Raw genomic sequence first — 23,210 nt, 5'->3', positions numbered from 1 at the left:
TTGTCCCCTCGTCTTCAGAATGAGGCTCACAGACGTCGGACGACAGCGCCTGTTCCCTCTGTAATCTCTCTCTTTAAAACCAGCCGCCAGCGACAACACCCGCACGTGACGTCACTGCACTAACCCTTTAAACACGCCGAGGATGACGAGGCCGCCTTTGACGAAGATAGGTCCTCCTATCGAAACGTTGGCCAGCCTGTCTGAGGCACTTCATCCGTGTTTACAAACTTTATACCACAGTGTTCTATTGTGGAAGTTCTGGGAGTCTTATTACGCAAGGAGTGCGAACATAAACATAAGCACATGTGTGTCTGAAATTTTGAATTACCCATAATACTCTTTACGACTGATAGGTGGGCTACACTACCTGTGTGAATCAGCTACCGTATGTTGCGACGCTCTTCCGTGTGGTAGACTGATGCATGGTGCGCGTTTATTTCTGTACTGTTGTAAAACCATTTGTTTATTCACTCAATATAAATCTACGGCTTCTTCGCCGCAGTACATTTTAGTTACGCGGTGAAGCATACTAAAAGTGGGAGGGGGCCGCTATCAGCCAGCATCCACTTAGGCGACCTGAGAGGCGGCGGGTGCGCGAGTGTATAATTAAAGAACTCCTATTATGGGTCCAGTGACAGTGGCCCCTTTTTACTTTTAGTATGCTTCACCGCAATGCATTGCTTAGGCTTCACCGCGAAATATTAGTGTATTGCGAGAAAGGTAATCGTAAAAAGCCTAATTATGCAACGTTTATTTTGTAGCTTGCTACACCGCAATACAGAGGTAAATAAGCATCGTGCAGTAAAGCATACTAAGAGTGGAAAGCGCACATAGGTTTACACTGAGCTCATTATTTTCAATTGTGACATAATTTCCAAGTGCACCTGTGCTCGTGGTAAGCTTCATTGACAATTCTTCGTACATTACAAATTCATATTGCAGGGAAGCTTACTAAAGCACATTCGCCATTATGGTACGCGTTATTCACCTTCAATGCAGGAGCACAATGCGGATTCTTGCCCCTGCTTTTGGCTGGACTGCACATGCTCTTTGAGAATTGATTCATTTCATTGATTCATCCTTTGATTAAGCGCGAGACCTTGCAATGGGTAGCCCAAATATAGATTTGAAACAACCAAAACGAATTCAGCAGTAATAAGCCTAAGGGTTGTTTTGGTATAGACCAGTGACCAAGTCCGGATATGAAAGAGGAAGAAAAGCCGAGTCTTTCCACCTCAACATTGGGAGGCACAACTCCCTCAAATAAATACGACTCTTACTTATTTGACTTTTTTAAGGAGATTACCGACTTGCATTGGCAAGTGTTCACTTCAACAAACACTGCATGAAGTAAGCTTCCTGCGCATATTTCACCAGCTACTGCATCATTGTTTCACATTATGAGTGAAACTGCAATTTTCTTTATGCCACAACTTGCCCAATATCGTGTTTTGCAGTAGGATGTTAGCAGTTCTGTTTAGGCACTTAAATACTCATGAATAATAGTAGAGAGAAAAAAAAGTAAGAAAGCAGTGGCTCTTTGTGCATAGACTATGCATGCACCTGGTGCTCTTATGGTCACTTTTTCCCTATTCGCTAAACCATTCTAAACAAGAAAAGTTTATACACAGACCACAACTAAACCACGGGTATCGTTGGTAAGCAAAGTATATTTATTCGGTGACATTTTCTGCAGCCCTGCTATTGGGCTTTCCTTCCTTCCTTTTCAGCTGTGCAGGTTCATTAAGAAGTGATGAGACAGTTTGACAGTTTTAATCGTTGAAAGACTTTGCGAAACCTTTTTCGGGTTGTTCTTTCTTGGTTTCAGACTCTGCACATTGCATTTTAAGGCGTGTTTTCTGTGTTAGTTGCTTTTTCTCTATGGGTCGGTCATGTCAACATTTTTTACACCATGTCAAGTATGTGGCACCATAGACTGTTCTTAGATGGAGTCTTGCCCTTGCATTCTGTACAATATGATGTCCGTTGTTTGTGTCCAAGGCCGTTATACAGCGTGATTGTAGCATTTTGCCCAGTTTTGCCTCTGCCTCCCAAGCTTGAAAAATTGCTACCCACTGCTGGTGGCATGACACATGTGACATTTCTTTTTCAGTAAAAGGAAGTTTGTCACTTATCCTGTGCACTGGTTGTCTTCTGTCTCTCTGAATTGCAATTTGTTGCCTATATTTGCTCTTTTGTTGCATTTCAGATTAGGAATGGCTATCATAATTGACATTTAACCATATTGCACACAGTGTGGATGATATGTAATTGCAATATATGGCAACCATAAATATAATAGAATATTTCAAGAATAGTGCCTTTGCCTGGTAGTGCAGCCATGAATTGTGGCTATAAGATACCAGCGCTGCAGGTAGCACTGGTTGTGCAGAATATAGTTCAACTCTACTACTTTCAAACATCATAGTTTTTATATGCATTTGTACAGCTCCAGTTTCTGTGAACAACACACATCTGGTGGTAGAGTGGCTTGCACCTGCAGTTGGGTCCAATGAATAGCCAAATTTCTGCCTGTTTTCATGTTATTAGCATATTAGTAAAGGCAGGCGTTTTTATAGTAGCCTGTTTACCCATTGTAGAAGCCGCTGCAGGGTGTCAGGATCTCATACACATATTCAGCTTTGCAGGGGACACAGCATCTGGCACATAGTTTGTCACAGGCCATGTATTCGGGGCAAGTTGACTTTACTCACTAGCAAAGGGAGAATCAAGCTTGTTGGATATGAAGTAAGCCGCCTGTATACTCAGTGGTCTTCTTCATTTCGTGTGACATATGTGGTTATACCGACCCTTGTTTTAAGCACTTTTTATCCAGCAGCGGTCGTTTGCTTTTGAAACACTCAGGATAGCTTTCAGCAAGCTGGACAGGAATAACACTGAAAAACCAGCCGATGTTAATTGTCGCACTTATCATGCGAAGCTTCGTACAGTATGATGAGGGCGTAAATAAATGAGGGTGTTCCACAAGGCCTTGGAGCACATGTCACGAGTTTGGAGCAACATGATGTATAGCACTTTTTTGATAGCATGCTATAGGTTTAGCAGGTGTGGCCATGGTTGAAGTGCAGTGCAAGGTCAAGAAAACAGATATCTATGAACAGAACCCTGGTAAAGGAGACCCTGGGAAAACTAGTGGAAAGCCTGTTGAACATCTGGTTGACCCACTTGCTGGCTCCATCAGGCAAAGTATGATAAAGAGAAGGAAGTCGTCAACATATCAGAAGGTTTTTACGTATAAACAGTGTGCTAAGTCTTAGTGCGCAGGCTATGCACAACCAACTGCATATGCCATCAGTTCGGACATTGTTCATTGTAACTAACCAGGATGGAGCGGACAAAAAAGAACAGCAGCTCCATTAATTTGGTTTCACTGGTATCAACAGTGTTTTGTAAGTGTGCATTGCCATACTCCCCAATGCCTTCTTGGGTGACATCAGCAAGGACCAGATTGAGGCAAGGGGTAATAGACGTCTTTACAAGCTAAAAATGCATGCATGCATGGAGAGCCCATTGTGTCCAAAAAGTAGGCACTTCACGGCGGCACTGGAGAAGGAACAGATTATTAAGTGGGCAAAGACAAGCTACTAAACACCCAATACTGTTGCCATGTAACGACCTCTGAAACAACCCCTCTTAAAGAGGAAATCATCTTTGTGAATCCATACAGAGGGCAGATGGGCAAAGCCCCTTCAGTGGTGCTGCCAACTTCAAAAGCCCATTTTGCACATCCTGAATGCTTAATTCGCACGACTCTGCTGGGTGCAAGCATTCTACTGTCCAAAAGCTGTCATTGAGAGCACTGTTGGTTTGGTGGCAATACGGTTCAGAAGCGATTGCAACAAACCTCCCTTCCTAGTTGGCCTGGATGCTCACTGTGCTTATGAAGCAGCACCATGAGTCAAGCAAGGTGAATGGATGCCTCCAAGCCCTTGTTCGTTTATCACTGTTCTGTTAGTAACAACAATGAGATTTGAAAACAACAAGCTCAAGTTCGGCACTCGCGTGGTTACTGTGGAGGATCCATAAAAAGCACAAAAACAGAAAACTCAAGGGAAAGGCTAAAGCACCATTTAACACTTAGTATTGCTGCAGCCCACCCCATTCTTTTATTTTGTCTGGTCGTGCTACATCTTTTTACTATAGATAGGCATCAACTTAGGCGATGTTCCCAATCAGAGTCTAATATTTGTATACACGATGTGCTGGTTCAAAGAGGCTCGAAACACTGCAATGGAAGCTTCAAGTAGAAAAGGTGCCTGGAAGAAAAAAAAAGCTGTGCTGCAACCATCAAAGGATTGTCAATGAAGCTTACCACGAGCACAGATGCACTTGCAAATTATGCCACAATTGAAAATAATGAGCACAGTGAAAACCCATGCGCCCTTTCCACTCTTAGTATGCTTTACTGCACGATGTTTATTTACACCCCTGTATTGCGGTGTAGCAAGCTACAAAAGAAACGTTGCATAATTAGGCTTTTTACGATTATCTTTCTTGCAATACACTAATATTTCGCGGTGAAGCCTAAGCAATGTACTGCGGTGAAGCATACTAAAAGTAAAAAGGGGCCACTGTCACTGGACCCATAATAGGAGTTCTTTAATTATACGCTCGCGCACCCGCCACCTCTCAGGTCGCCTAAGTGGATATACTATGCTGGCTGATAGCGGCCCCCTCCCACTTTTAGTATGCTTCACCGCGTAACTAAAATGTACTGCGGTGAAGAAGCCGTACATTTGTATTGAGTGAAAAAACAAATGGTTTTTACAACAGTACAGAAATAAACGCGCATCATGCATCAGTCTACCATACGGAAGAGCGTCGCAACATACGGTACTTGATTCACACAGGCCGTGTAGCCCACTTATCAGTCGTAAAGGGTATTACGGGTAATTCAAAATTATAGACACACATATGTGTTTATGTTTACGTTCGCACTCCTCGCGTAATAAGACTCCCAGAACTTCCACAATAGAAAGTAATTTACAACACACAAACACAAAGAACACAGTTATACGTCTCGTTTTCAACTCGGCCGTCATGCAAATGACATATAGCGCGGAAAAACGTGAACATGCTGTGTGTTAGCGTCGTAAACTTCATACTAGGCAAGGAGCTAGCACACCACAATCCCGCGACAGCCGCTAATGAGACCAAGACGGGAGCACATGTCTGTGAACGCGCAAACGGAGCCCCTAAGCCACTCTGCTTCTCCGCCACCTCAGCTGCACGGCTGCACCACTCGTTTCAAGCGCAGCCCACCAAATACACATTCAGCGCTGAACCGTTGGCGGTCGACGCAGTTGCATTTACATGACTTGCGGCGAGCAGCACATCCCTCGATGTCCGTTAAGCAAAGTCGGACACGGCGACGCCACATCGCGGTTCGCAGAACTTCGCTGCCGAGGCGCTAGGCCACTTCGATAATTGTCACCACCGCCGGGTTCTCAAGAAAGCACGGGTCACACAACGCAGATTCTGTACTGCCACAGTTCACCGAGGCCAAAGCCGCACTGCCACTACTCACGGCTTTCCGCCAAGTAACACAGAACCTACAACCAATACACAAGTAACGCACGCACAATCACATGAGCAATGTTGAACAACGCGCGGTGCAGAGAACGATCACGCCATATGAACCCGCCACGGCGTCGCTCGGCGCCAGCATCGCGCCCTCTCAAAAATCCCTAAACGATGCTGTCCCTAGGCACCTAGGATCTGGTCAGGTGAGGGATTTTTGTACGACAAATAGACGCACGCCCCAGGCCGCGGCATCGATGGTGGAGGCGAAGCCTTGCGAGCCGCTGCTGCGGCCCTAATGAGAGAGGGCGCTCGCTGGTGTGACGTCATGCTAGGAGGATAAATGGGCCTGCAGGTCGGGTCCTCGCAGTGTTCGGCGCGCTGCCTTGCGCTATGTCGGATGATGTATAGCCATAAGTTTAACAAAGGGCAACCATGTCCTCACCATCAGCCGAACCAAGGCGCAGCCAAGGGTATTGCTTTCGCCATGGAGGAAGAAAACTGAGGAGAGGCCATACCCCCTCCGCGCGCTAGGAGAAAAGTGTGGAGGAAGTGACGTAGTAGATTCTCCTCTCTTTTGATGATTTTTAATTTCATTGCCATAGCGGCCCCGCCTTTCGGGCCACAATGGCGGCTCTGTTTTGGTTCTGTGCACTGACACGTGTCCACGGAGGAAGGAAATTCAGGAGAGGCCCTGACGTCACTCTTTGTGAAGCTAAAGTGAAGCCGGAAGTTGGCGTTGCTCATGGCGTTGCTCCGCCTATCGAGCCAGCTCTCCTCTCTTGTTTACATTTCTCGCGAAACCACGCCGCGCTGCGCGCAACCGTGGTGCTCGGACGCACGCGCTCCGCAGCAATACTACACAATCGTTAGCACGTTAGCGTGATTCCGCCGAAGAGGGGAATATTTCCCGCAGATATTCCTTCGTCCGTTGCCATTGCCGTAACGCCGTACATTGCGTACAGCGTTGCACGCGCGTTCATTAAACGAACTTTAGTTCCTCGTGTCCCACCTGGCCACAGCAAAATCCGGGAGAGCACGGTCCAGCTAACGCAGCGCAACAAAACACGGAGACCAACGCGAACCTGCCCGCACAGCGCCTTTGCCACGGTACGAAACCTACGGAGCAACACGTGTGAGCGCACAGAACCAAAACAAAGCCGCCATTGTGGCCCGAAAGGCGTGGCCGCCACGACAAAGAAATAAAAAATCAGCAAGAAAGAGGAGAACCTACTACGTCATTTCCTCCACACTTTTCTCCTAGCGCGCGGAGGTGGTAGGGCCTCTCCTCAGTTTCCTTCCTCCATGCACGTGTCGCTCCGTAGGTTTCGTACAGTGACAAAGGCGCCGTGCGGGTTGGTTTGCGTTGGTATCCGTGTTTTGCTGCGCTGCGTTATCTGGACCATGCTCTCCCGGATGTTTCTGTGGCCAGATAGGACAGGAGGAACTAAAGTTCGTGAAATGAATGCGCATGCAGTGATGTACGCAATGTACCGCGCCGCGGCAATGGCAACGGACGAAGGAATATCCGCGGGAAATTTCACCCTCTTTGGCGGAATCATGCTAATGTGCTAACGATTGTTTAGTATTGCGGCGGAGCGCGCGGGTCCGAGTAAAGCCCCTCCATACACGTTTCCGCCGACCAGGAAGCGGCGGTGGCGCGTGGATGGAGGGGCTTTAGGTCCGAGCAGCACGGTCGCGCGCAGCGCGGCGTGGTTTCACGAGAAATGTAAACAAGAGAGGAGAGCTGGTCCGATAGGCGGAGCAACGCCATGAGCAACGCCAACTTCCGGCTTCACTTTAGCTTCACAAAGAGTGACGTCAGGGCCTCTCCTGAGTTTCCTTCCTCCATGGCTTTCGCAATCTTCCAGGCTTAACCAAGCTAAGCCTTCAGGCAATTTTTCGCTATTGGGGTCTCCTAGGCGTTTCCCAACGGTTACGGGCGGCTCGTCCTATTTAAAATGTCCAGCCTTTCGCTGTTGCTTTGGCGGCGCGACACAAATTCTTGACCACACAGGCCACTCATAACATCAGTTAGACTAGTTCTTGTGCATGCTCCAAGACACTGAGCTTGAACGACTGCTGTGAACGCTGTCTTTTCAGTGCTATTAGAACTGTTCTTGCATTTTGTGTGTATACGAAGTCGATCATAAATCTCTTGTGCATTTTGCAAGATGGCCTTAGACATCCAAGCACTGAAATGCATCCACATGATCAGAATGAGAAGCATTCACTTGCATACCATGAGTTGCCAGAATAAATTGAAAATATTGTGCTGCGATTATCATTACTGCGTCATGAAGCAACCAGAAATGACAGTACCATGCTTCACAATGCGACGTTCATTTCTCTCCTGGTGCGCTTGTACTTCTTTGGTCCCTTTTTCACTGTGTGGGGCTCCCAGAAAAGCTTTTCTCAGGACAGGGGACCATACTGTGTGCTCAACCAGGTGGCACCCATCACCACAACATTCCCCCAGTCAGTCTCACCTAGTCATCTCTCGTCCTGTCCAGTGACTTGCTTTACGTTTCAAGGATGAAGGTTTAGCGCTGTGCTTCCGACGACTCTCTTTAGAGCTCTGGGACAGTGCTTGCGCTGCCGGGGGTAATGTTACAGAACAATAATTCCACTGGCGCCGAGCAAGTACGCCATGTTTGAAGAGACAAAGATAAAACCTTGTGCAGGCTGTCCGAGATGCATATAAATCTTTTTCTGCGCCTCTTTCTAAGCAACAATACTTTCACTCGTGAACAGGACGGCAGCCTTTCTTTTTTTCATTATCTTTTCTCAGATTTACAAGGCCATAAAGGAAAATAAAGAAAACACGAAAGATTCCCAACCAGCCCTGCAATTTTCCTGAATTATTGGAAGCGAATATGTGTGAGCAGAGGATGCCAAGGTGAGCAAATGAAATGAACAGCCAATTGCAACAAGTGACATCATTTAGGTTGTGCAGGCGGTTTGGTGGGCCCATAAGATGCCTTAATAATGGGATTTATTTGAGCGTGAACATGGTGAGGAGGCTGCTTCTGCCTTGGGGTGGTGTAAAGACTGCTGCATGTCTGGAGGTTAAAATGCTCATCATTCTATCATACATGGAAGTATTTCGACTATTTAGTGGAGGCATGGGAAAGCCACTCAAGCCTATATTAGCAAAATGTGTGGTACTGATTACAGCGAACACACTTCCTCCATGTTCATGCAACCGAATGTAAACATACTGAAACCTGAGATGTACCTGACGAGTGTAGCATTGTGTTGCTTGCTAACAGCCCATAGGACAGGAAAGGCAAATCCCTGTGCACGCATAGTGAATTTATCACTACTGTACACGCTTATTTCGGCAAACTGGCATAACAAATATATTGCGAGTGCAATATGCGACTGTAATGCACGTGCTGCGTATTTGTCACAATAGCCTGAGCTTGGTGAGAATCAAGCGGTTTGATAAAGGTACAACAGAGTCAGCACTGGTGGGACAGTCCTTAGAAACTGTACAGCATGCCCGTCTGCATCTACACTGTAAAAAAAATGGCTTTGATCCACGAGCCAGACCTTTCTGACTGGGCAACATTCATGCACCAGCTTTGTAAGTTTTTTTGGTGCTCCCACTACTTGTGCTGAAGTCGCGAGAAAAGCCTGGAGAGAGTATAAAATTCGAGAATCATGTACCTCTTACATTGTGGATGTCCTTGCACTGTGTGCACTGTGCTAAAGCATGAACACCACCACATGTCTCAAAATGATCCGAATGCGACACATTAAAGGCACAAATACTGTTACCTTTTACGTCCTTGGTACGCGGAACCCCAGCGCCTCCACCTCTTCTAAGTAACCGCTTTATTCTTGCCGAGCTACAGCTATGGCGAGGAAGAAGCGACACACACTATGTACGGATGAGGAAGATGAAGGAAAGTCACATATTGCGCTCACAATATCGCTAACGTGGTAGTTTACCAAAGGAAGTGGTCACGCCACTGCGTATAAAGTGTATGCACAGGGATTCTCATATGTCTTCCCTGTCCAAGGGACTGGTGGCAAGCACCACAGCATAGCACGTGCCAGGTGCATTCCAATTAAATTCTTAAGAATTGAGAAAAAGCCGATTCAACACAAAGCGACGACCTGACATCCTTGCCAACAAACCTGTTGAACTGGCATTAAGTTTCAGATGTTTGTGGCCACACATAGGTAAACCAATGGGCAAGGTTCTGACTGGTGTTGTAAAGTCGCGGGACGCTTCTTTCGTTGCGAGGATAGATCGGGTTTTTTTACAAGTACTGGTCCAGGAGGGCACATGTAACCGGCAAACAGGCCTCAGGAGAGCATTAGATTATAATCAAGGAGGCGGCGCAGGATCTTCAGGGTACCCGAGGGGCAGCAGGGGGGTCAAAACTGGAAGCAGGGCGGTCCGTAGGTTATGTTGCCCCAACCCGCGGACCACCCTGCCTCTAGCTTTGTCCGCGAAAGCGGACGGGTGATATTAAATTGCGTCAGAAAATTCGTAAAGTTCGACTTACACACAGCCTGCAGACATCATAGATATACTACTAGCCCGCGCAGACCTCGGTGAGCCCCAGCCCATGAACCAGTCCGGGTTCTTGCTCTGGTGTCCCCGTTACCGATTTGGTGTCCTGGAGACGCCGCCAATAATATGAAATAGTGACACGTTGTTACTAGTAAAAAAACACGATTTAAGCCGCTAACGCTACGTTCAGCACTGCCGCGCCCAACGACTTCTACAACGCCAGTGAGAACTTCGCCAATCAATGTTTGTTCTTGGCAATATTAGAACTTGTGAATTTTGTGTACCGTTCATGCTTAACTTTGTAGTGCACTGTGGCTTAGTGAAGCACTACGCTTGCGTGCAGCGTACGTACACATCTTACGTGATAGACGGTGAACGGGGTCTTGTACAAACATCTGCTGAAGACTACACTTTCACATGTGCTAAAACACATGCCAAACTTGAAAAAACAGACCTACAATGAACCTCCACACGCTAAATAACAAAAGAATCACTTAAAAGGCGAAAGCTATTGGAAACATTGCAAGCGCAAATCTGCCATTGCTCTTGATATTAATGTTGATCAGGCTGTCCCCTTGCGATCGAGTCAGCAAGCGCGTGGAAGCGCAATGTAGCCAAAATAAGTAAATAAAGGAAACTGTGCATCAACTCCAAATACACACACGCAAAAGAAAAATCGTCGCGATTCTCTATAACGATGTTTCCGACCCCTTGACCGATATTTAATTCAGCTCGTTCCATTAATTAAAATACCTGCAGTGCATCGTTCTCATAACGCGCAAAAAAAATTCTGCGCTTAAACACGCGGCGCAAATTCGCAGAACGCCACCAGTGCTGCCCCCCACCCCCAGGAAATATATAAGACTAGTCAACAATAATAGCATATAATTATAATGTGAGCGTCAGCGCAATCAATTGAAAATTCGATTTTATTCGTTATAGAAAATAAAATGCGGTGCAGTAAGTACTAGATAGATTAAGCATATAGCTCCTTGGAGTCTAAAAAAACCTGTCTTGAAACTTGACGTGGTGACGTGGCAAGCTGTAAGTATACGATTGAAAATAATTGCTATAGTGTGTTCCTGCATGAGCAAGCTTCTCAAAAGGAGTTTCAAGTGTTTCCATGGTATGGCAAGGTTATATCTTGATTCATAAAGTTTTTTTTGTTCATATTGGTCAATTATGTTTAAAAAGACGAATTGGAAATCCCTATGGTTTTGTTTTTACCGGGGAACACAGAATTGAGCCACTGTTTTGAAACAAGCTTTTATTTAAAGGTAGTTGCATAGTAACACCGACACCTTCACTCATGACAAAACAACTTTCACTCGCTGTGTCCAAACACTTGGTTCAAGTTGCATGTAATGCTTCATCTCCAAGCATTGCCTGGTTTCTTAAAAGCATTGTGAAATCTACACTGTGTTTTTATTTTACACCTCCTCATCTGATGGCACAAGATCTCAGATCTGTTTCAGATTCAAGTTTTCAGATTCAAGTTTTCAGATCTGATAGACGAGATCTGAAACGCGTGAACAAGAATAATCAGACCAGCACATTTTCACAGAAACGAACTCTTGACAGTGCAGTTAACATTTGCAACAATTACAGCAGAAACTGTCAGTCACATGATATGAGCAAAACATAACTGTTCTTTTCGCGGGGACGCCTCAGTCCCATGCCGACATTAACCCATATTGTCACGAAAAGACAATTGAAGATGTACCCGGCGTCGGCGAGACAGACAATTGTCCAAGATGGGGTACACAAAACTCAAGCTGGCGACCTCAGCCTCTGCTTCTTCTTCTTCAGCGCCCACCTCTTGCCGAGCGCGCGTTCAAGTCACTTCTTTTTCAGCGCTGGCGCGTGACACCTAGCGGCATTATCCCCCCGCCAAAAGAAAAGCATCGACCCGATGCTTACGAAACTACGATGCTTACTAAAAGAAAGTGGAAGTGTGGAAGTCGTATGTGATCAGGTTGGCGCCGCCTTAACGCGCGAAATACGGTTTGAGGCGAACAACATGCACTATCTCTGAGTGGTGCTGTCGACGCCGAGGCGACGCGGCACCGTCGGGAATGACCTCATAGTTCACTTCAATAACGCGGCGTATCACTTTGTAGGGTCCAAAGTATCTACTCAGCAGCTTCTCAGACAACCCCTGGCGACGAGTTGGAGTCCACACCGAGACTTGGTCACCTGGCTGGTACTCGACTTGCCGATGTCGAAAGTTGTAGCGTCGCGCGTCTGCACTCTGCTGCGTCGTGATATGTATGCGCACGAGTTGACGAGCTTCCTCTGCGTGTTGAGTAAGTTGCTCGGCGTCAGAAGTAGGTGATGCGTCGGTGTCGTGCGGGAGCATTGCATCTAGCGTGGTCTGGACTTCGCGCCCGTAGACAAGACGCAACGGTGTGAAGCGTGTTGTTTCCTGAATGGCGGTGTTGTACGCGAATGTATCGTACGGCAGGACTTGATCCCATGTTTTATGGTGGACGTCTACATACATAGACAGCATGTCAGCAATGGTTTTGTTTAGCTGTTCCGTCAGTCCGTTGGTCTGCGGATGATAGGCAGTGGCCTTGCGATGCTGCGTGCAGCTCAGCTCGAATATGTCCTCTATCGGTTGGGCCATAAAGGCAGTTCCTCTGTCGGTGATAACATGTGATGGGGCACCATGTCTTAGGACTATCTGATCGATAAAGAACTGGGCAACTTATTTATTTATTACTATTTATTTCATAATACTGTGAGCCTTTCTCAGGCTCTGACAGGAGTGGAATGTACAATAGGTGGTACAACAGGTTTGGTGTTCGGGAAGATGAATGAAAAGATACATAACTTATATAAATAATAGAATCAAAGTGTACAGAGCTGTAGAATCATACAATTCATGACTCATAATCAAGAAGGCTGTGACTATAACACATTTACAAAAGCATTTTCAAAGAAAGATTCAACGTTCGCAACAAAGACATCAATTGACACATCATTCACAATATGGCGGGGCAGGCTTCGTAGACTTCGTAGGCGGTGGCACGTTGTACAGCTTTTGTCTCGGCGTAGCGTGTTAGATAGTCTGTGGCGACTATAATCCCCTTGTTTCCGCTGGCTGACAAGGGAAAGGGTCCCAGAAGATCCATACCGATTTGATCAAACGGTGCGCTAGGTAGTGCGATGGGTTGCAGTAACCCCGCGGGCTTCAAAGACGGCGATTTCCTGCGTTGACACTCACGGCAGCTTTGCACGTAACGCTTCACCGTGGTAGAAAGTCTAGGTAAGTAGTACGTCTGGCGTACTCTTGCAAAAGTGCCTGAAAATCCCAAGTGTCCAGACGTGGGCTCATCATGGCAGGCTAGGAGAATGTCATCCCGGAGGGTGGCAGGTACGGCCAATAGATACTCTTTGTCGCTGGCACTCGAGTTTTTCTTGTAGAGGACACCTTTCGGAGGCAGAAGGTCGAGAGACTGCGAGAAAGGTGTCGTGGAATTGTAACATTCTTGCTTTCTAGGCGATCGATGAGAGGGCGTATTTCGGCGTCCTCGCGCTGTCGTGTGATCAGGTCAGATGCGGTGAGGGCCCCAAGGAATGCGCCGTCTTCGTCCGTGTCCTTATCGCAAGTTTTGACGGGAGCGCGCGACAACGCGTCGGCATCTTCGTGTTTGCGGCCCGATTTGTAGACGATGGTAACAACGAACTCCTGCAGACGGAGACTCCATCGAGCAAGTCGCCCGGACGGGTCTCGTAGGTTGGCTATCCAACACAAGGAATGGTGGTCTGTCACCACCTTGAAAGGGCGACCGTAGAGATAAGGCCGAAATTTCATGATGGCCCACACAACCGCTAGACACTCTTTCTCGGAAGTGGAGTAGTTAATTTCGGCACGTGAAAGGGTGCGACTGGCGTAAGCGATCACTCGCTTGACGCCTTCCTGGTGTTGAACGAGAACAGCGCCAAGACCGATGTTGCTTGCGTCGGTATGCACCTCGGTGTCAGCGTCCTCGTCAAAGTGAGCGAGCACGGGTGATTCCTGCAGGCGCTGCCGTAACTCGGTGAAAGCTGCGTCCTGCTCGTCCGTCCAAACGAAGGGTGTGTCTTCTCGCGTGAGGCGTATGAGTGGTTCGGCGATCCGGGAGAAATTTGGGATGAAGCGGCGATAGTACCCACACAGACCGAGAAAGCGGCGTACTGCTTTCTTGTCACGAGGAGTCGGAAAAGCAGCAACAGCGGATGTTTTGTCTGGGTCAGGCTGGACACCGTCGGCGTTCACGACATGACCGAGAAACTTCAACTCTTCGTAACCGAAGTGACACTTTTCTGGCTTTAGTGTGAGATTAGCGGAGCGGAGCGCCTCGAGTACCGTCTCTAAACGCTTCAGATGTTCTTCGAAGGTCGCCGCAAACACGACGACGTCATCTAAGTATACTAAACGACTGTGCCACTTCAGACCCGTAAGAACAGTGTCCATCATTCTCTGGAATGTGGCCGGTGCAGAACACAGGCGGAATGGAAGTACTTTAAATTCGTACAGTTCATCTGGGGTAACAAAGGCAGTTTTTCCGCGATCTCGTTCGTCAACTTCGACTTGCCTATATCCACTCTTCAAATCTATTGATGAAAAACACTTGGTTCGCCGCAGCCGATCTAACGAATCATCGATCCGCGGAAGCGGATAAGCGTCTTTTTTTTTGTGACGTTATTCAACTTTCTATATTCAACACAGAACCTAAGAGTTCCGTCTTTCTTTTTGACAAGGACCACCGGCGACGACCAAGGGCTTTGGGATGGTTGTATGACGTGATCGTGAAGCATTGCTTTCACTTGTGCATTAATCACGTTGCGCTCTATCGCCGATACGCGATAAGGCAGTTGTCGCATGGGACGAGAATCGTCATACGTGATTATTCGGTGTCTCGTGATGGGCGTCTGGCGTACCTTAGCGAACATTGCTTAACTGCGCGAGCAAGCGAACCACAAAGACAGCGAGGGACAAGGACGGGCGCAGACTTGCAACTAAAGTTTATTCCACAAGGTACACATATAAATACACACCCGACGTACACCACTGCGCGTGCGCGAAAAAAAAGGAAAGGTAAAAGAAAAGTAAAACCTTGTATATGCGAAACGCGACCTACCTACGCTCGTCAATAAACCTAATCTCACTGGTATGTAAATAAACTGAGGTGTCACTGACACATTGTTGTCCCTTCTTTTTAATATGGTACGCCTCGAGTAGCTCTCTGGCTCGGCTATCTCGGCAGCGGCACAAAATCTTTGTTTCCTTCATGATCGGCTTGCACGTGCACGCCAGGCAGTGAACAGGCAGGTGCCCATTCGTTTTATTTCTAATAGACAATTCGTGCTCACGCAAGCGCACATTCACACACCTTCCTGTTTGGCCAATGTAAACTTTGCCGCATGATAGAGGTATCTGGTATACTACTCCAACACTGCAAGCTACGTGGGAAATGGAGTGCTTAGTTCCGCACCCTTGGAAGGAAGGTGTGTGAATGTGCGCTTGCGTGAGCACGAATTGTCTATTAGAAATAAAACGAATGGGCACCTGCCTGTCCACTGCCTGGCGTGCACGTGCAAGCCGATCATGAAGGAAACAATGATTTTGTGCCGCTGCCGAGATAGCCGAGCCAGAGAGCTACTCGAGGCGTACCATATTAAAAAGAAGGGACAACAATGTGTCAGTGACACCTCAGTTTATTTACATACCAGTGAGATTAGGTTTATTGACGAGCGTAGGTAGGTCGCGTTTCGCATATACAAGGTTTTACTTTTCTTTTACCTTTCCTTTTTTTCGCGCACGCGCAGTGGTGTATGTCGGGTGTGTATTTATATGTGTACCTTGTGGAATAAACTTTAGTTGCAAGTCTGCGCCCGTCCTTGTCCCTCGCTGTCTTTGTGGTTCGTTTGCTCGCGCAGTTAAACAATGTTCGCTAATACCTACCAACTCGCCCAACAACAAGTTCTACTAAACTATGGCGTACCTTAGAAGTAGATGCGAAGCACTCCTTGAACCGAAGTACCAACTCGCGCAGCGCTTTTTGCTTTTCCTCCGAAAGGTCTGAATTGATGTCGATGTTGCTGAGCGTCTGAGCTGGGTTGTCCTTTGTCATAGACGCAAAGCATTCAGCAACGTCTGCTATGGGCTCAGCAAAAGCGATAGTAGTACGACGAAACAGGTGCCGATGTTCCTGGCTGAAGTTCGTCACGAGGAGCGCAGAATGTCCACCTCGAAGCATAATGAGACTGCGGGCTGCACATACACCGTGAGTCAGCATAAGGGAGGGATTGCCCTCTGCAACAGCTTCGCCGTCACGCAGATCGTCGCATACGACCGCTACCAGGACACTCTTGCGTGGTGGTAAAGTTACACTGTCGGCGTAAACCCGAAGCGCGTTACGTCGGCAATTGTCGCGGCTGTTCGCTGCTCTCTCTGTCGAAAAAGTCACTGTGCGTGCCCGGAGGTCTATAACGGCACCATACTCTCGCAGAAAGTCGACGCCCAAGATGAGGTCCCGAGAACAATCGCGGAGTATAAGGCAGCTGGCTGGAAACATGGACCCACGAATTTGTACTCTGACAGTCAATGACTTGGCCTTTGTCTAAACAGGAAGAAATGTTATGTATAAATGATATTAGTTGTGCTTCGCAGGAGTAGTTTTTGCGAAACCCATGCTGACATGAAGTGAAGAAAGAGTTGGATTCAAGAAATGAGACAAGATTGGAAAATATTACGTGTTCAAGGATTTTGCAAGGCATGCTGGTAAGTGAAATGGGTCTGTACGTAATTGAGAGGAGAATGCGGGTTATCTGATTTCAACAGAGGGACCACCTTCCCCACCTTCCAGTCTGCGGGCAAAGTTGAGCACTCAATAGATTGGGTGAAAAGGTACATGAAAAATATAGAGGAGTAGACAGCAGTATTCCTCAAAAATTTAGAATTGATTTCGTCGGCACCACAGGTAGACGATAGTTTTAAATCTTCAATTAACTTCAAGATCCCCGCGAAATTGACAACAAGTAGATCCATGGGAAATAATCTTCTTTGCGCATGTGCGGCACTGTATCAACACAGCAAATAGAAAAAGATTTCGCGAAAGTGTCATTTAGGACATTGCAACATTGTGCATTGCTCATGGTGTTACCATCCGTATCTGTAAGAAATATGATATTTTTCTTTTTTATTTGAACAGTGCTCCAAAATTTTGACGGATTTGTAGAAAGGAGTGAAGGTAGATAGGTATTCAAAAAAGCATCCTTCGCTTCTTTTAATGCGGTACGATAAGCATGCAGCGCACTAGAATAATCATTCCAACGAGCAGATGTTCGACTGCGTTTTGCAACATGGAAAAGGCGTTTTTTCTTGTTTGACAGTCTTGTTAGTTTCGTGGAAAACCAAGGAGAGCGTTTCTTTCCGGAAAGTTTGCGCAGTGGTACATATTTAGCGACAAGGTACGTGGCTTTGTTTTTAAACAAGCTCCAATTTTCTTCCACGGTACGGCTGAAAAATTCTGGTATACAGCCATCAATGAATACTGCAAGCTCATTATTAATTGCAGTGTAGTCCCCGCTCGCATAATCTCTACTAAGTTTTGCATTGTTCTTCTCACATCTAACGGGGCCGGTTACAAAAAAAATGCAAAAAACAGTGATCGCTCAGTCATAGGAAACAAGTTAAAGAATGTACTAAGTTTGGTTCAGTGACAAGGATCAAGTCTAGAGTGTTAGATGAAGTAGTGCCAGCTCTAGTTGGCGTAGAAACAAGTTGCGTAAGATTAAAGTTTAGGCACAAGTTAAGGAAAGATTGACTTTCTGTGGACGTGCCGACAACAAAGGGCGATACCGAAGTCCACCTTATTTTGGGGAAATTAAAATCGCCTAAAAGGAATAACGGTGAGTGTGGAAATTTTGAGACGAGAAAATTCAGTGTCATGCAGTTCATCGCAAAAAGTAGATGGTGCACTTGGCGGCCAATAACACGCACAAAGCAATGCGTTTCGGTGGTTTATGACAATACGCACACAAACGAATTCTAAAGACGACGCAAGTGGAATCCTATAATACACTATATTGTCGGCGACGGCAATTAAAACACCACCGCCTGATTTTAGGTTGCGGCCATGACGGTGAACAACATAATTCTTGTCACAGTGAAACAAGAATTTTATCGGTCAACCAAGTCTCGGTCAATACAACCACGTCAGCGGCACATGAATCGAAAATACATGCTAGAGCTTCACGTTTATTAACTGCACTTCGCACATTCGATAATAAAAAAGAGAAATCACGACAAGGTTGGCTGCGTGGCCGGTGCCTAATTACTGTTGAGAAAAAGACGCGTCAGAATGGTGGTTAGTAGCAGTGGACGATAATTCAGCAGTGCAGGGAACATTGCCCCATTGAAGTTCACAGACACTGTCGTTATCGGGAGAGTAAATATAACATTTTTTGTTGATATATAGCTTGTTGTATTTCACAGGGAAAAATTGACCGCTTTCTTTGCCAAAGTCGTGCAATTTAGTTCCGACAGCTCTAGTTGCCTTACAAAAATATTCACTTACGGAGAATCGTTTCCCTTAGCTTAGACGATAAAAATCTGACAATAATTGGCCTGGACTTGTTGGGGATAAAATGGCCAAGTCTGTGTGCTCTGGAAATGCGGTCATCACTTTTATTTAGGTTCATGCCGAATGCTGAATTTAAAACTGAGCAAATTTTCTCTTCTGACTGCGCCCAAGTTTCCGCACGCTATCTGCTACCCCATGAAATATTAGGTTTTCGCGACGTGAACGGTCTTCAATTTCGTTGGGCCGTTGGTTCAATACGACCATTTGCGGGACGAGGCTTTCACCCTGTTGGCCTTCAGATGTTCGAATGCATTGTTCAACTGCCGAGGGCCTGTTGTCGATATCGGCTATTCGTTGCTCCATTCAATATTGAGCCTCTTTGACTTCACTCAAGGCAGTCATTACTTCTTCGTGTATAGAATCAAATTCGTCGTGTAGCGATTTAACAAGCTGTAGCAACTCCTTGTTAAACAGGTTAGGATCTTCTTTAGGGGGTCCAGGGTTTAGCTCTACGTTGCCGGACATAAATAACAACTTGGAAACAAGAACACATTCACATGCTAATTGGAACAATACTTGTGGGCCTGGAAGCACTAGCAGCCAAACATTGTTTGACTTTTTACAAAAAAGTTGAGGCGCTGTTCTCACCTGCATTCAAAAACGAAAATGTGTTTGAAGCATGTTGGCGGCTGCAGTGCTTCCATTCCCACTGAAGAGGCGCCAGCCATTCCAGCTACATTTAAGGCGTGCCGGCGTTGATGCGTCTGTCGATTCGGCAGCCGGAAATGACAGCGCTTCGGTGAGGCATGGTTCGCTGGCATGAAAGAAGGCTTCAGTGGACTCACAGTGGAACGGGTCCTCAGTCGACCGGTCGGCCGAGCTGGTATCTCCAACACATGCTGCCGGAATAGCCAGCACCTGCGCATGGGGACGCCGATCAGTTTCTCCCACGCAGCTAATCCGATGAATATCTGCATCCAAAAACGAAAATGTGTTTGAAGCATGTTGGCGGATGTAGTGCTTCCATTCCCACTCAGTTTGTAGGTTATTCTTCCAAGGTTATTCTTCCAAAATATAAAAAGAAAAATATAAATGTGTAAGAAAGTATTGCCAATTGTAATTATGCCTACTCAAGCAAGAGATGCACCATAAGAGATGCTATATAAAACAGATCTGATATGTAGAGTGGCTTAAAGCTTTCTGCATAGTCTTTACAATCATTATGACGCTGTCTGCTGCAGCCCGATATGCAGAAGTTTTAACTGAGTGCTCAAGACCAGAGCAACTTATCCACAGACTGCATACAACACCACTGCTATGCCCTCTATCTTGGCAATCTGAAAAGGAAAAGTTTATTCAAATGGGCAATAAAAAGCATCACATTCAACACAATATCTAGATCTAATCATGAGGCATGCCACAGTGTGCGACTCAGTATTATTTTTGACCACCTTGGGTTCTGTGATGTGCAATTCAGCTACACGCTTTTTTTTTCATTTCAGCACCACTGAAATGCAGCCACTTTTGCTGGGATTGAACCCGTAAGCTGGAGCTCAGCAGTGCAACATCATAACTACTGCGCTAACTGAGTGTGTACACAAATTTATAAGTAGCAAAACACATTGGCGGCTTTTGCACACTGAGACACTACGCACCATTCAATGCACTTCCTTACATCTATGTACAGACATACTTACCAGCGGCTCATATGACAAGCATGGAGGGACCTCTCGTGCTCTAATACACTACCATCCAACAGCTGCCACATAGCCACATACTAGAGATGACCTCTGGGCCTGTACCTATTTTCACAGAACACTTACAAGCAGCTCATACAACAAGCATGGAGACACCTCTCGTGCTCCAACACACATACGATCCAGCTGTGACATATGGTTGTACACCACAGACAAAAATAGACGGGCTAATCATCAGAGACCACATGTCATGGTTTGTTAACATGTGAGCCCTCAACCTGCTTCAATAAGGCATGACAGTACAACACTACTGCACCACTTCTCTCTTCCGAACTGCACTAGAGGCTTGTTACCAGTAATCGTGCCCTGCTGACGTGGTTATCTCCTCAGTTTCTATGTTGCTGTCCTCAAGCTGTTGTTTAAGCACTTCCTTTAGAGCTTCAGTGGGCCTTGAAAGGCTAGATGATGGCTGCGACAATCTAGGGTTTTTTGTAGAGTGAAATCTTAAAAAACGCACAACTTTTTTGGTGGCTGGTTCATTTGAATGGACTGGCATCTTTCTTTTTGGGTCACTTTCAACAAGCATGAAAACTGGCTCAAACAAATTGTTTGCCTTCTCAGCCACATCCTCAGAGACTTCACCATCTGATATGGCCTGTCTGACTGAGTCCATTTTTGCTCTTAAGAGTGCTGAGCTTGACAGTGCTTTGGCTGCTTCCAGCTTTGTTATACTCTGCACAGTGTGCAATGCCTGACTTGCTTCACATGCTTTTTCGGGTGAGCTATCTTGATCTTTGTCGCTGCTAGTTGGATTAGCGATGACCACACACTGAATGTGCTTGCACACTGCAAAGTGTATAAGATGGTCATAACAAGTGCACATGTAAGTATGCACACACACTGCGCACTCCTTGCACTTCAAAGGACAGCAAGCACCAGTTCCGGCTTTTGACACTTTATATGAGAGCCCTTTAATAGACTGAGATGGCACATTCCATGTGCCATCTTCATTTAATTTGGCACAAGCTGCCATTTCACTGCCAGACCTGTGGTTTTTCTTAATTGTGCTCAGCTTCTTACGCTTTGCCCTTTTCATCATCTGGATAGCCCTCTTCATTAAAAAATGATATGTCAAGTCCATGAGGGCATAAATTAGTGTGTCACCACGCTTATTCTGTTTTCCCTCCAGCATAGTATGCTTTAACGTCCTGTGCTTGCTCTCAAGGTGCATGTTAGTGTTGACAGCTGCTCTAGTCCTAAAGCAATTAGTCCACTCTTGTGGCCTAACTGCATAGTGGTCTTTGAAGTACTTCAGGAAGTCCCTCAGTTTTTCTTCCTCACTAGAAAGGAATTGTTTGAGATAATCTTCAAATGCCTTTTCCTCAAGGAACTCTAAGAGTAGCCGCACACTTTGGTAGACATGTGGCCTTAGCTGTTTCTCTACACAATCGAGTATTTTTTTTTAGTATTACTACTCCAAAAAAAGGCTGTTCGTCATATCGCAAACGCGCCATTCGACGCACATACATCTGAATTATTTTCAAAGTATAATATCATTTGTCTAGTAAGTTTATATAACGTTAACCTTGCCCTAAAATACAAGAGCTACTTTAAGTATAATAACGAAGCGTTCTTGCGCTTGTGCAACCTAACAGAACCAATAGATATATCGTATAACATTAGGGAAAGAAATAGATGGCAGCTACCACTCTCCCGTAGTAATTATGGATCAAATCGTCTATCCAGTTCCGTCCCATCCTTATTAAATAAACTTCATGAAAATGGTATAGAGATAACTGACATTACTAGGAAAACATTACGAGACTTCCTAATTCAAACTGAGTAATTATTTTTTTAAGTTACTTTGGCTAGGGGAAGTCACTACTTACCTCCTTTAAATTAAGTAGTTTTTCATTTTGATGCCATTTTCGCATATAGGATGTAACCTGCAAGAAATTTACGCACATCTTCATTTGCTATACATATTTCTGCATGTCAAGAAAACGTTATATGATAAATTTTACAGCAGTTGAAAATAATTATGTATTTCTGTTATATACTGTATATTCATATGTCATTTGTACTGTATCATATTGTATCACTGATTGTACATTTCGCCTCACACGTTTTTCACTTATTCATTTGTGCATTGCACACACTAAAGTGTTCAAACATTATTCTGTCCCCGTTGTCATGGATATGGGCAAGAACCTTGTCAAGCTGCGAAAAAGCAGCTTTTAGTTCTTGTCCTAGTGTTCATATTTTGTAAATGAATGAATGCTAAAATAAAGATTGATTGATTGATTGATTCTTTTTACGCCAATTCTTATCCACATGCCAGGCACAGGGAAGTTTCTGTTTTGGGGCACCCATGACCGTGGACCATGCTTTGTAGAATTGTGACGCATCATCAGATATAAATGTCTTAGCGGCCACTTTTTTGGTCATGGCCGACTCCAGATATTTGAAGAATGCTGTCAAAGTTTGCTCGTTCATCCGGTTACAGATGAAATAAGCTATAGCTACACCTGATCCTACTTTATGTAGCACCTCCTCTTCCTATTCCCCATTATAGGCCTTTGAACGATCCTTAATAAATACATGTTGTCATCATCATCTAGTACCAGAAGAGTGGTCAGCTCAAACTGGTACTCTGTAGTTTCATGTGTGGAGTCAAGACATACAGTCCCTGCAGGGCCCAATTTTTCTAGTAGCTCCTTCTGAGGCTCTGTCATCAGAACAAGAGCAAAGTCTGCTGAAGAAAATTTACTACTTGGGTTCACTGCACCTTGTGCAGGCGGACAAGTGGTTCACCTTTTTGTTTCATCACAAGCACCCATGTGTCTACACTGACAGAGTAATTAGTGT

The 23,210-nt window shown here is 45.7% G+C and overlaps 1 long non-coding RNA gene across 1 annotated transcript in view; it reads right to left on the bottom strand.

Annotated features, from left to right (window-relative positions):
- LOC139054912 (uncharacterized) overlaps positions 1-23,210 on the bottom strand; it is a 152,061-nt gene that overhangs the window by 105,153 nt on the left and 23,698 nt on the right. The window contains exon 2 of the long non-coding RNA XR_011511617.1: positions 19,294-19,563. This is a non-coding gene — a long non-coding RNA (uncharacterized lncRNA). The remainder of the gene's footprint in view (positions 1-19,293; positions 19,564-23,210) is intronic.

The sequence above is a fragment of the Dermacentor albipictus genome, chromosome 1 (genome assembly GCF_038994185.2).
Source record: "Dermacentor albipictus isolate Rhodes 1998 colony chromosome 1, USDA_Dalb.pri_finalv2, whole genome shotgun sequence".
Taxonomy (NCBI): domain Eukaryota; kingdom Metazoa; phylum Arthropoda; class Arachnida; order Ixodida; family Ixodidae; genus Dermacentor; species Dermacentor albipictus.
Note: the sequence above shows the minus strand (reverse complement) of the source record. Positions and strands in the feature narration are given on the sequence as shown.